The sequence below is a fragment of the Mustela erminea genome, chromosome 20 (genome assembly GCF_009829155.1).
Source record: "Mustela erminea isolate mMusErm1 chromosome 20, mMusErm1.Pri, whole genome shotgun sequence".
In the NCBI taxonomy this organism is placed as follows: Eukaryota; Metazoa; Chordata; class Mammalia; order Carnivora; family Mustelidae; genus Mustela; species Mustela erminea.
In genome coordinates, this window is record NC_045633.1 from 31,466,168 (window position 1) to 31,480,420 (window position 14,253).

At 48.0% G+C, this 14,253-nt stretch overlaps 1 long non-coding RNA gene across 1 annotated transcript; it reads right to left on the reverse strand.

Moving 5' to 3' along the window:
- Positions 1-2,065: 2,065 nt before the first annotated feature.
- LOC116581226 lies at positions 2,066-12,525 on the reverse strand. Its single transcript, XR_004281958.1, has 3 exons — positions 11,404-12,525; positions 3,038-3,138; positions 2,066-2,872 (listed from the first exon to the last, which is right to left on the reverse strand). It is a non-coding gene; the product is annotated as an uncharacterized LOC116581226 (long non-coding RNA).
- Positions 12,526-14,253: the final 1,728 nt, after the last annotated feature.

The window sequence follows — 14,253 nt, forward strand, 5'->3', positions numbered from 1 at the left end:
TTTCCCAAGATTTTATTTACTTGACAGAGAGAGACACATTGAGAGCGGGAACACAAGCAGGGGGAGCGGAAGAGGGAGAAGCTGGCTTCCTGCCAAGCAGGGAGCCCAACGCGGTCCGATCCCAGGACCCTGGGATCATGACCTGAGCCAAAGGAAGACGCTTAATGACTGAGCCATCCAGGCGCCCTCAAAATCTTTTTAAAAAATTATAAATAGGGGGCACCTGGGTGGCTCCATGGGTTAAGCCTCTGCCTTCAGCTCAGGTCATGATCTCAGGGTCTTGGGATCGAGCCCGACATCAGGCTCTCTGCTCAGCAGGGAGCCTGCTTCTTCCTTTTTCTCTCTCTGCCTGCCTCTCTGCCTACTTGTGATCTCTCTCTCTCTCTCTCTCTCTGTCAGATAAATAAACAAAATCTTTTCTTAAAAAATGATAAATAAATAAAGGACAGGCCTGGCTGGCTCAGTTGGTAGAGCATGTGACTGTTGATCTGAGGGTCAAGTGTTCCAACCCCATATGGGGTGTAAAGATTACTTTTAAAAAATACATAAGTAAATAAAAGAGTAAACCCCCTACAAATGGCCAACAGGCACATGAAAAGATGCTCAACAGCCCTAATCATTAGGAAATGCAAATCAAAACCACAATGAGGCATCACACCACACCTGTTAGAATGGCTGTCCACAAGAAGATAAGACCTAACAAGCTGGTGAGGATGTGGAGAAGAGAAGCCTCATGCACTGTTGGTGGAGCATAAATCGGTGCAGCCACTATGAAGAATAGAGAAGTATGGCAGTTTCTCAAAAAATTTAAAATAGCTACCTATTTTTAAAATTTTTTAATTTAAATACAATTAGCCAATATATAGAACATCATTAGTTTCAGATGTAGAGTTCAATAATTCATAAGTTGCATATAACACCCACTGCTCATGGTCTCTTTAATGCCCATCACCCAGTTACCCCATTCCCGCCAACAACCTCATGTCTAGCAACCCTGTTTCTTTCCTGTAGTTAAGAGTCTCTCACGGTTTGTCTCCCTCTGGTTTCCTCCCATTCCATTTTTCCCTCCCTTCCCCATGATGCTCTGCACTCTTTCTTATATTCCTCATATGAGTGAAACCATATGATAATTGTCTTCCTCTGATTGACTTATTTTTTTTTAAGATTTTTTATTTATTTATTTGACAGACAGAGATCACAAGTAGGCAGAGAGGCAGGCAGAGAGAGAGAGAGAGAGAAGCAGACTCTCCACCAAGAAGAGAGCCCAATGCGGGGCTTGATCCCAGGACCCTGAGATCACGACCTGAGCTGAAGGCAGAGGCTTTAACCCACTGAGCCACTCAGGCGCCCCTGACTTATTTCTTTTAAAGATTTTTATTTATTTATTTGACAGAGAGATAAAGAGCACAAGTAGGCAGAAGAGCAAGCAGAGAGAAGGGGGGAGGCAGGGTCCCCACTGAGCAGAGAGCCTGATGTGGGGCTGGATCCCAGGACCCTGGGATCATGACCTGAGCTGAAGGCAATCACCTAACCCACTGAGCCACCCAGTCACTCCTGAATGATTTATTTTGCCCAGGTTCATACCCTCCAGTTCCATCCATCTTGATGTAAATAATGAGTGTCCATCCTTCTGATGTCTGAATAATATTCCCTTGTGTGTGTGTGTGTGTGTGTGTATGTACATACATATATGTATGTGTGTTGTACACACACACACACACACACCCCCCACAACTTCCTTCTCCATTCATTCATCAGTGGACATCTCGGATCTTTCTGTAGTTTGGCTATTGTGGACATTGCTGAACAGCTACCTATTTTTACTATATGATCTAGCAATTCCATTTCTGGGTGTTTATCTAAAGGAAATGAAATCACTGTCTCCAAAAGCTATCTATACCCATGTGTTGTTCATCATGGCATTATTTACAATAACCAACACATGGAAGCAAACTAGTGTCCTTCTGTAGATAAATGGATGAAGAAAATGTCACATACACACACACACACACACACACACACACACACACGTATATATGATGGAGTATTATTCAGCCATAGAAAAGAAGGAAATCCTGTTTGCAACAATACAACTGGACATTGAGTCATTATGTTAAATGAAACAAGTCACACGCAGAAAGACATATTTATGATCTTACTTACATGTAAAATCTAAAAAAAAGAACAGAAACAGATCTAGAAACAAATCTAAAAAAAAAATCTAGAAACAGAACAGATTGGTGATCGCCAGAGGCTTAGAGATTGAGGAAAATGAGTAAAGGTGGTCAAAAGGTACAAACTTCCAATTATAAGGCAATTTCTGGCAGTGTAATGTTCAGTATGGTGCCTCTAGTTAGCAATACTGTATTGTATATTTGAAAGTTGTTGAGAGAGTCAATCTTAAAAGTTCTTATCATAAGAAAAAAAATTTTGTAACTATGTATGGTGGTGAATGTTAACTTATTGCAGTGACTATTTTGCAATATATACATTTATCAAATCATTACATCCTACAACTTAAACTAATACAATGTGTCAGTTATGTTCCAGTAGAACTGGGAAGATCGTTTAAAATAAAAGGAGCTGGGAGGCCTGGGTGGTTCAGTCGGTTAAGCATCCGACTCTTGATTTTGGCTCAGGTCGTGATCTCAGTAGCAGGGTAGAGCCCTCGAGCTGGGCTTCATGTGCTCATTGAGGAGTTGGCTTGGGATTCTTTCTCCCTCTCCCACTGCCCCTCCCCCAACTAAAATAAATAAATAAAATCTTAAAAAAAAAAAAAAATGCAGGTGTGGAGTGCCTGCTTGGCTTAGTCAGTGGCAACTCTCGATCTTGGGGTGATGAGATCAAGCCTCACGTTGGGCACGGAGCCTACCTAAAATTAACAAGAAAAAAGGGGTATAATTGAAAAGGAGCAGATAGCTTGACTCATAGGCTGAGAGGTGAGGTTGAGGCCTTTGAGTTAGGGAGACACGGGCACATACATGGAGATCGGAGCCAATCGTGCAATAAGTCTTTCCAAAATAAAGCAGGTAGCTACCTGAGCTGCCAGGAGGGAAGAAGGGTGTGTGCTGTCCTCAAGTGGCCCACCGCTTGCTGAATTCAGCTTTCCTCCTGTGCTTTGCTTCCGGGTGCTGTTGCCTAGCAGCACAAGACGTTAACATGCTGAGAAAACTTGCACAGAATCAACAGGACTTGCCCTTTCGCTCACACCTTTCTCCCCGTTTACCAAGCGTCTGTGTGTTAATCACACCCAGGAACATATTCTAGCGAAGCAGACTATCCCGCTTTCTTCTGCTCCTTTCGTAACCTCTCAAACTACTTTTTTTCTTAAATGCTTTTTTTTTTTTCTTAAATGCTCAGGAGGGGGGTATGATGGATAATCAATTTTGCTTCTAGAGCGGAGATGCGCAGTGATCAGAAACTGGGAAAACGCGTGGGGGAGAAGGGTGGGCGGATGAGATTGAAGTATACACTGTACGAGTTACCAGTGCCTAAATGACATGTTCAGAGGACAGCAGCCCGACCCACCTGCCTCCTCCTCTCTCACCCTCCCCCTGCCGAGCCCCACCCCCACCTCCCCATCCCCTACCCCTGAAGGCTTTGGCCCAAAAGCAGGAGCTAAGCAGGATACAGCTAATCTGGCACCTCTTTGTCACCACCTCAGGGAAACACCCCCGCACCCCCGACAGCTACCCCTCCCCCCACCCCTGTCCTCAGCGCCACCCTTTCCTGCCCGTCACTGCTCACCGTTCCCTTGTGTCACGTCAGGCAGCCACGCGCACAGGCACACAAGTCCCTTCCTTGTGTCCCTGCCACAGGGACATTTTCATCACCCGCCTTTACCTTAGGAAAGGTGCTGCCCTCTACCATCTCACGCTCTTTCCCTGTTTGTGAATTTCAATATAACACTAATCGTGGACGACTTGACCAAGGATTACCCAGAGATACAAAGGTATTGGGAAGAGAGAAGGCCACAAACACCCACGTGAAATGACTGGGCGGGGGGGGGGGGGGGGGGGAGGGAGGAGCTACGAACACCTCAATCATTTATTTTATTTTTTTTAAGATTTTATTTATTTATTTGACAGGCAGAGATCACAAGTAGACAGAGAGGCAGGCAGAGAGAGAGAGAGAGAGAGGGAAGCAGGCTCCCTGCAGAGCAGAGAGCCCCAATGCGGGACTCGATCCCAGGACCCTGAGATCATGACCTGAGCTGAAGGCAGCGGCTTAACCCACTGAGCCACCCAGGTGCCCTCAATCATTTATTTTAAATAACCATTTATATATTAGTATTTTACTCTTGTAATACTTTGTTGTGGATGTAATTTTTTTCTGCACGCAACCCACATTTATTGGCTTCTTGCTAATGTTTTGAGAAATAACACTTTTAATCACTCTGCATGGAAATCTGGCTAAAATTTATGCGCTTTCCTGTGGGGACGTGATTTAACTCATTTTTCCTGCCTAAGTCAACATGACACACAACCTTTACACAGTGACGTCCTCGGGGACATTGTGGGTTCTTTGCCCAACGTGAAGTGATCCTACCTACATAACTTTCTTAGTTTCTCTGTACATTTCTTTTCAAAGAAAATGTAAGCTGAAACCTCATATACTCAGAAAATTTGCTCAATTAAACATGAATCCTGCTTTCATGTCACTTACTACAATAGTCTCTCAGGTTTTTTTAAAAGTTATTTCTAGTGACTCAAGAAGTCTGAATTTGTTTAAAATTCAACCCTGGGCACAACCCTTTCCATACGCCCACCATTTTAAAAACATGGTTCGACACAAATATTTACCTTGTAATGTTCAAAGAGGAACCCCGAGCCTCTCTAAAAATAAAACAAACAAACTCTGTCCTTTGCTTGGAACTTAGTGCTTATTTCTCAAACCTTATTGCAAACTTCCCTGGTATTTCTGACTCTATTTATGTAGTCAGTGTATTTACAAGACTGAAGTGACACATGCACACTTGTTTTCCAATTTCCTTTTGGGCAGTGGTTATAAAAACATTATTCGGTGAATCCACTGTGTCCCCTGTCATCGCTTATCCCACTGGTCCCACCTGGAGCATTAAAACGCCCTCTTTGTGGGAGCAGGTCTGTAATCACAGTCTGCTCTCCACCACAGGTTTCTGGTGCTGTAAAGGGACTGGAGGTAAAAAACCACTGGCGGATGACTGCTCTTTGAAGCAAGTTCCTTTCCAAGGGCTCTGCCTGTGTTATAACATTGCCCAGTCATACTATGCCCCAAAGGAGCAGTCCTATACTACTAGCCTATTGCTGAGCCTGGGTTTGTCTGTTTTTAATTAGGACATAATACTTGAGGGATCAGGGGCACCTGGGTGGCTCAGTGGGTTAAAGCCTCTGCCTTCGGCTCAGGTCATGATTCTAGGGTCCTGGGATTGAGCCCCACGTCGGGCTCTCTGCTCGGCTGGGAGCCTGCTTCCCCCTCTCTCTCTCTGCCTACTTGTGATCTCTCTCCCTCTGTCAAATGAATAAATAAAATCTTTAAAAAAAATACTTGAGGGATCAGTGAGATAGGACAGAGGAAACCCCTGTGGACACTGTGTAGCAGTAACACACATTAACAGCCACAAAGTGTTAAGCACCTGCTGAGAACCAGGAAAGCTACTCCATACTTTGTATCCATGACACGATCACTTTTAAAACCCAGAACAACCCTGGGAGGTTGGCATCATCATGCCCAGAACCTTAATGAGGAAACAGAGGGGCAGACAGCTCGGCCAGTGTGTCAAGCCAGCTCAGGTTCAAGGCTCGGGCTCTTTTTGCTAAAAGCCTTCTCCAGATAGAGGCTCTTCTTTTCCTCTCTACCCAGAATGAAGACAAGAGCTGTCTTTTAGATGCTTAACCACCAGCGGAGGGCATGGCAGGAATTCATCAGGGCTCCGGAGGCTGGCTGCGAGGCAGCATGTCTCCCAGACCTGCGCGTGCATTTTAGAACAAGCTCCAGCCTGTCCGGAAAGCCCCTGAGCTGTGCGCATTTGGGGAAGTTTTGCTACATAATGTAGAAGAGGAAAATTAAGGTGTTGGAGATAAAGGGTAGTATGATCTCACATTCGGAAACAGCCAGAGATGACAGAATATTCCTTCCAAGAAGCTCTGTCTTCTTCCTCTTCCAAATGATACATGACGTGGAAAACCTGAAGGACTTAAATGGTTTTTGAAAATTGCCGAATGATACCGCCTCTTAAAATAAGTTTAACTAAACTGACCTGTCGTCGGGACTAAGACTGGCTCAGTGAGACCAGCTATCTACCTGCTCAACTTGTAACATGTGGGACTTCCAGGGCAGTAGGGGTGCAGGGGGAGACGCCAAAAATGTGCCACTTGGGCATAAAGATTATTTCAAGTTAAGGGGCACCTGGGTGGCTCAGTCAGTTAAGCGTCTGCTTCGGCTTGGGTCATGATCCCAGGGTCTTGGGATTGAGCCCCACATCAGGCTCCCTGCTCAGCAAGGAGCCTGCTTCTCCCTCTCCCTCTGCCTACCACTCCCCCTGCTTGTGCTCCCGCTCTCTCTCTGTCAAATAAATAAATAAAATCTTTTTTTTAAGGTTTTATTTATTTATTTGACACAGAGAGAGAGATCACAAGTAGGCAGAGAGGCAGGCAGAGAGAGAGGGGAAGCAGGCTCCCTACTGAGCAGAGAGCCCGATGCGGGACTCGATCCCAGGACCCTGAGATCATGACCTGAGCTGAAGGCAGACGTTTAACCTACTGAGCCACCCAGGTGCCCCAAATAAAATCTTTTTTTTTTTTAATTGCCAAACAACAGTGGCAAAACAAAAAAATGGGGGAGGGAGGCTTAAAAAAATGGGGAGAAAAAAAGTCCTTTTCCATAGGGGTACAATGTCTTTTTTAGTTTTGTTTTTAAGATTTTTTTTTTTTATGTATTTGACAGAGAGAGAGGCAATACAAGGCAGGAAGAGTGGGAGAGGGAGAAGCAGGCTTGCTGCTGAGCAGAGAGCCTGACACAGGGCTCAATCCCAAGACCCTGGGATCATGACCTGAGCCAAAGGCAGACACTTAACAGCTGAGCCACCCAGGCGCCCCTCTTTTTTAGGTTTTGAGAACAATTTGATCTATATCCCGAGCACAGCTATGTATTTTACTCTTTAGAAAAATCCTGGCATTCTTTTGGAGTGCCCGGCTGGCTTGGTGGGTAGAGCATGTGACTTTTGATCTCAGGGTTGTAAGTTCGAGCCCCATGTTAGGTGTAGAGATTACTCAAAAATAAAATCTTTTCAGGGCACCTGGGTGGCTCAGTCAGTTGAGTGTCCAACTCTTGATGTTGGCTCAGGTCGTGATCTCAGAGTCACGAGATCAAGTCCTATGTTGGGCTCATGCTGGCCTTGGAGTCTGCTTAAGATTCTCTCTCTTCCTCTCCCCCTGCCCCCTCCCTGCCTCAAATAAATAAATAAATCTTTTTAAGAAATGAAATCTTTAAAGAAAAAAAAAAAGGGAATGAAGAGGGGGTGGCAGGGAGGAGAAAAAGGAGGGAGAAAGGGAAAAAGAAAAATCCTAGAGCTCTTTCTTCCTGCTCCAAAATGCCCAGGCTGCCATCCCAGCTCCGTCACACCTGTCACCTCAGGACATCTGTCTCCCATCAGCAGCACTCAGGGAGCCCTAGACTCAACGTCAGCCCCAGCTCCACCCCATGTCGGGTCTCCTGCTGCTGGAGCCCATCTCTCTCCCAAGTACACTTTCTTTGGGTGTCCCATATCCTTCCATAAGCCTCCCGAGACAGAGTGCCCACCGAGTAAAGAAATATTTTGAGATCTTGCATATCTGAAAATGTCCTTCTGCTCTCATCACCCTTTTTCCGGTGTGGGTATAAAATTGGAGTTTGGACACTATTTTTCCTTGGGATTTTGTCTTCTAACTTTCAGTGTTGCCGTTAAGAAATCCGGGAGCATTCTGATTCTTAGTTCTCCATAGGAGACTGCTTTTTTTTTTTTTTAAGATTTTATTTATTTATTTGACAGAGAGAGATCACAAGCAGACAGAGAGGAGGCAGAGAGGGAGATAGAGGGAAGTAGGCTCCCCGCTGAGCAGAGAGCCCGATGTGGGACTCGATTCCAGGACCCCGAGATCATGACTTGAGCCGAAGGCAGCGGCTTAATCCACTGAGCCACCCAGGCGCCCCCCCCCTTTTTTTTTTTTTGAAATTTCTGGAAACCTTTGGATAGTAAATTTCACATCCATGAGTAGGTGTTCTTTCTTTCTTTCCAAGATTCATTTATTGAGAAGGTTTTTATTTAGTTGAGAGAGAGTGCACCAGAGGGGAGAGGAGCAGAGGGAGAGGGAGAAACAGACTCCCGGGTGAGCAGAGAGCCCGGTGAGGGATCCTGATCTGAGCCAAAGGCAGAAGCTTAACCGACTGAGCCACCCAGACACCCCCTCCACCAAATTCATTTTCACTGAGCATCCAGCAGGCTGTACGTATTTTGGATTTCTCTGACACTTTCCTAAATTCTTCTATTGCGGATTCCGCGCCCGCGCCCGCGCCCTCGCCGACTTGGCCTCCTCCATTCTCTTTCCGAAATTTCGGAAACTCAGCTGTGGGAGCTCCTGGGTTGACTTCTTCAATTTTCATATGTTTTTCACTCAGACTTCCAAACTCTTGGCCTTTTCTTTTCATTTTTCTTTTTTTTTTTTTTAAGATTTTATTTATTTATTTGACAGACAGAGATCACAAGTAGGCAGAGAAGCAGGCGGGGGGGGGGGGGGGGGGGGGGGGGGGGAAGTAGGCTCCCCGCTGAGCAGAGAGCCCAGTGCTGGCTCCATCCCAGGACTCTGGGATCATGACCTGAACTGAAGGCAGAGGCTTTAACCCACTGAGCCACCCAGGCGCCCCAAGTCCTTTTCATTCTAATTGCTGGCATATTTCCTTCACCTCTCCTAAGCGTTCATCTTTGCCTAATATTATTTCCCAAGATACTCCTTCTGTTTTCTGAATGTTCCTTTTATAGAGCATCCTGCAATTTCTTCTCCTATCTCTGCAGACAGAAGTGCAGAGGTTTGGTTAAATGTTCCCTTCTGCTCCCGCGTCTGTCACTGTTTCCTGGTCTTTCTCTTCTGTGGCCTGCTGATACAAAAACAGGCTAAAGATGGCCCCTGGGTTGTTTACCTCGAGGCAGGCTCAAAGCCCACCAGCGCTAAACTCAAATTCTTACACATCCTACTGGTTTGAACACAGACACCCAAACGTATTTTTAGTCATGGAGAGCCTGCCTGCTTTGCAAAATTGCACCCAACATCCGTTAGCTCTAGATAAGACCAACCCCAGGGCAATAAAAGCCCCCAAGCCAATCCTGCTTTTAGGATTTCCTGACCCAGAAGACCCCTCACTGTGCTGGTGGGTGACCTCACCTAGACAGGAAAGTCCTCTGTCCTAGTCCTCTCTCTCCTGAGTGTTCTTTTGCCCTACTCCCCACTCCCCACCCCCACCCCGTGCTGCCGCTGCGTCTGCAAGGTCCCTTTCATGCAATCCTGTGCACGGTCCACCCAGTAAAACATGTTGGAAGGCACTGTCACGTGGTGTCCTGTCTTCTGGATCAGCCCCAATCGGGGGCTCTCACCGCACCCAGCCTTAAAATAAGGGCTTTCCTCAAACATCTTGGCTGTCCATTCACACATGTTGGCGTGGGACTGGGGGAAGCTCCCTTGCAAAGCTCTGCGTGTGGGCAGGCTTTGTCCCCTGTGAGCTTCCCTTAGATGATCTGGTGGGAACTTGACTCCCAACTGTCAGCGTCTTCATCTTGTCTCTTGGTCTGTCTGGGGCGGGGGGGTGGGGGGGTGGGGGGGGTGGTTACCATGCAGTCTCCCTCCCCAGGAGCCCAAGGCTGGCTGGATGCCTTCACTCTAGATTGGGGGATGGGGGCTTGACCTTTGAAGGGTGGGACCAGGGAAAGCAGGACCAATGGAGGGACGGTGGGTCTGAGAGGCCACGCCCATCAGGCTACCCACCAGACCCTGCTGGCCCTGGGGACACCAGGCCCAGAAGAGGGGTGGGTGCTACATCAAACACTAGGGAGTCAATGAATATCTACCTCCAGGACGGTGGCACCCTCCCCCTAAGCACATGCCTCTTCCTAGAACAGGAGACGGCAAACTTTTTTTTTTGGAAAGGGCCAGATGGTGAATATTTTAGGCTTTTCAGTCCACATGGTTGATGTCACAACTACCCAACTCAGCCACCGCAGGGCAGAAGCAACCGCAGCCACTCTGTGAATGACCGATCGTGGCTGCATTCCAGAATCACTTTATTTATGGACACTGAAATTTGAATTTAATCTAATTTTCACATGTCGCAAGAGTGCCTGACGACACAGGGCTCGATCCCAGGACCCCCGAATCATGACCTGTGCCGATGGCAGACCCTTCCTCGACTGAGCCCCCAGGTGCCCCTTTTCTCAACAATTAAAACATGGAATTCTTAGCTCTCTGACTATAGAAACAAGTGGTGAGCTGATTTTGGCCCAGGGGCAGAAGTTTAAGGACCCCTCCCCCTTCCTAGAATATCATCATTAAGAGATTATCGTCAAAATCCTCTGACCCTAGGGGCGCCAGGGGGGTTCAGTCCGTTAGGCATCTGACTCTTGGTTTTGGCTCGGGTCATCATCCCCTGGTCGTGAGATCGAGACCCCATCGGACTCCGTATTAGGCACGAGTATGCTTGATAATTCTCTCTCCCTCCTACTCATTCTCTCTCTCTCTCTCAAATACATGAATGTCTTTTTTTTAAAAAGATTTTACTTATTTATTTATTTATATGACAGACAGAGATCACACGTAGACAGAGAGGCAGGCAAAGCTGGGGGAGGAAGCAGACTCCCCGCTGAGCAGAGAGCTGGATGCAGGGCTCGATCCCAGGACCCTGAGATCATGACCGGAGGGGAAGGCCGAGGCTTTAACCCACTGAGCCACCCATGAGCCCTCAAATACGTAAATAAGTCTTTAAAAAAATCCTCTTTCCCTGTCTTACTCTTCCCCTTAGCGAAGCCTCCCAGTGCTCATTTTTGTCTGTAGGTATAAGGGTTACAGGTTTCCTCCCTCCCCCACGCATGGAAATTTAGACATTTATGAAATGCCTCGGGAGTGGAAGCCGTGGTAACAGGAACTCCAAGACCCGCTGCCAAGTTCTCCCCGGGGTGGAACAAGTTGTTGATTGTTCTCTTTCCCTGGATTTTAACCAAGGTGATAAATGAGGATCCGGGGGAGGAGAGCGCTGGGAAAGGTGGAGGCTCGGAGCCAGAGCCCTGACTCCCAGGCCACGGGCTCATCTGAGTCAGAGCCTCTGTTTCCAGCAATAAAGCCTGTTCTAGGTAGGCCAGTACCTGTCTAGTCTCGACTTCCACATCAAGGAAAGATGTCCTACCTTTCTGAGTTGCAGGGGCAGGATGGAGTTCGGCACAGAGAAGAGGTCCTTCTGCCACTTGGTGTGTTTTTTTGTGCAAGTCCCTTCTGCTTGCCGAGTCTCACTTTCTTTATCTGGAAAGTGGGAGTAACCACTCCGACCTTGCTGGATAGCTGTGTGCATTAATAGACTAACATACCTGAAGTCCCTGTCCTATGGAGGGAGCTCAACGAATGGCAGAGAGTATGATTCTAATTTATCCAGACAAGGAATCTCAGAGAGGTTAAGGCACCATCCAAAGGGCACACAGCTCATTGCAGGGTGGAGGCAGGAATATAATCTGTTTTCTCAACCTTCCAAGTAATACTCTTTCTTCTATCCTGAGCTGGAGGGCTTAGTCCCACCCAGGGACCCCAGGCTTAGTCCTTTTTTTGAAAAAGGTGTTGGAACTGCGGGATATCAGCCCTCATTCCCTCCCTGGTTTCTGCTGCAGGGGACAGACCCTTTCCTCTGGTGGTTAGACACAGCAACGCTGATGCCCCCGCATCATACAGTATGGGGAGTTGCTGGGTACCGTCCCTCGGCCACCTCCGCTTGCCACCCTCCAGCACGTCTCTCTCCCCTCACCCCCTCCCGGATGCAGGCTCCCTTCCTCTGGGCTGGGCCACTCTGCTGGACAGTTACAAAGATTCTTTGTAATGTGTTTGCGTGGGGAGGAGGGAGAGCAGGGCCTGGCCGTCCTCAAACCACATGGGCTGCCAGCCCTGTTTACACAGAGAAGGAGCCAAAACAGATGACCCTGTTGCTTGGGGGCCCAGATTGAAGACAGAGCCCCTGTGCAGAGCCCCTGGCTGAGGCTCCTTGTTTCTGGGCTACACCACACAGAAGCAGCATGGGGGCTCCTCTTACCCAGGGAGGCCTGTTTACTCTGCTGGGTGACAGATGTTTACACAGGGAGGGAGGTGGCCTTGGCCATCTGGCTCTTCTCTAGCAGAGCCTTTTGGCAGGGGGAGCATTTGCAGGTCAGGCACCGGCTGTGTTCTAGGGCCTCTAGGGAGGCAACCCCCGGACAACAGGCTTTCTGAAGAGATGGGTGTCTCTTCTTTGAGCGTGAATGTGGACAATTTGGGAAAAAAATGTAAAAAACAGTACTGGGTTTGGTTTTTTTGTTTTTTTTTGGTTTGTTGTTGTTGTTGTTGTTGTTTTTCCTTTAATTCAGACGTACACCAGACAAATTGTCCAGGATCTTTCCCTCAGTTGCATTTTGCAAGTTTGGGAGAAAGGCAGTTTTCAGCACGTAAAGAATGGTGATGTTTGCCACCTGTAAGGTGACTTGTGGTTTAAAAAGCATGGTCACGGGTGCTTGCCTGGGCTCAGTCAGTAGAGTCTTAATCAAGAGATTGAGCCCCACATTGGGTGTAGAGATTACTTTAAAAAATGAATTTAAAAAATAATTTATAAAGCATTGTCATATCCACCATGATCCTCAGGACAGCAGAGTGGGTAGCTGTGGGCAAAATCACCCTGATTCTACAGAGAAGGAATGCACACTTTGAGAGGTCAAGTTGCTTGCACAAAACCACACACCGAGCAAGAGGTGGAGGCCAAGTGACTACAGTTTGCATGCTCTTTTTTCATGGAGCGCACCCCCCCACCTCCCCACTTGGCTATAAATCGAGATGTACAGAGATCTTGTACTAAACTGTAACCACGTCATGGCAGGTGGCTCCCGGGAGAGAGCATTGCATTTTGGCGACACGGTGGAAGCCTTAGCAATGAGCCTCAAGGGCACTGTGCAAGGACCATGGGTCTGTCCCGGGGTGTTCTGATGGGGCGTTCCGTGGGTGCCAGATGGACAGAGAGCCGGGGACCAACCGCGTGAAACTGTGTGTAACATACACACCCGTACTCGTCCACCAGCAGAGTCATGGAGGTACAGAATCCCTGAAACCTGCCTCCACATTCCTGCCCCCGTCTCCTCTTGGGCTGTGGCTCCCTCTGTTCAAACTCCAGTGTGTCTCCTTGAAGCCACTAGCTGGGTTCCACCTACCATCCCGGCTACTTCTTCCCGGCCCTTTATGCTCCCTTTGACAAGCCCAGACACCAAACTAGGGTTAGGTTAGCCCAGCCTCCTCCCTTTCTCTCTTCATCTCTGTCCCTTACGTCCAGCTCAAGCCAAATTGCTGTGACGTGTGTGACTGATTAATACTCCTCAGCTCTGTCCCCGCCACCCTTAGCCCAGCCCCCGCACCTGACTCAGCCACCGGCCCCGCCTCCTGGGCTCCCCTTTCCCACTGTCCCAACCTGGCCCTCCTCTCTTCTTGCCAGTTTATCCTTCAGTGACCACTTTTCTAGAACGACTAGTGCGTTCCTGAGTTTTGCAGCTTGTAGAGCACATCTGCATGCATACCTGCGGACATCCACTCGCACGGAGGAGTCCTGTTCGGAAGTTAGCTCCTCCTCCCCACCGGATCTCCGCTCATCTCTGCCCAAGCCACCGAACCTGCACCTGCGGGTTTTCTTTTTGTCTTTGCGTTCAGTGCCTCTCCCTCGGCCTGCCATCCTCCCGCCAACCAACCTGCCTGTCATTACTTTCCCAATAAAATGCTATTTATAAGCGTTCAAATATTCTTCCTAATGCAAATTCCTAATGCTTCGCTTCCTCCAAAAATTCCAACCCGCCCTCTCCTGGGTGCTTCCTTATTCTTTGCTGACATTCAGTGCCTGTCGTCGATTGTTAAAATCGGGCTGTGACTCCTGGAACCGGAAGCTTTAGGGATCACCTGGCTGGGAATGGCAGGTCCCCGAAGTCTGTTCCTCTAGTGGGCTTCCTCACCCTGCAAGGTCCCTGCAAGGGGGAGGATCCCCTCC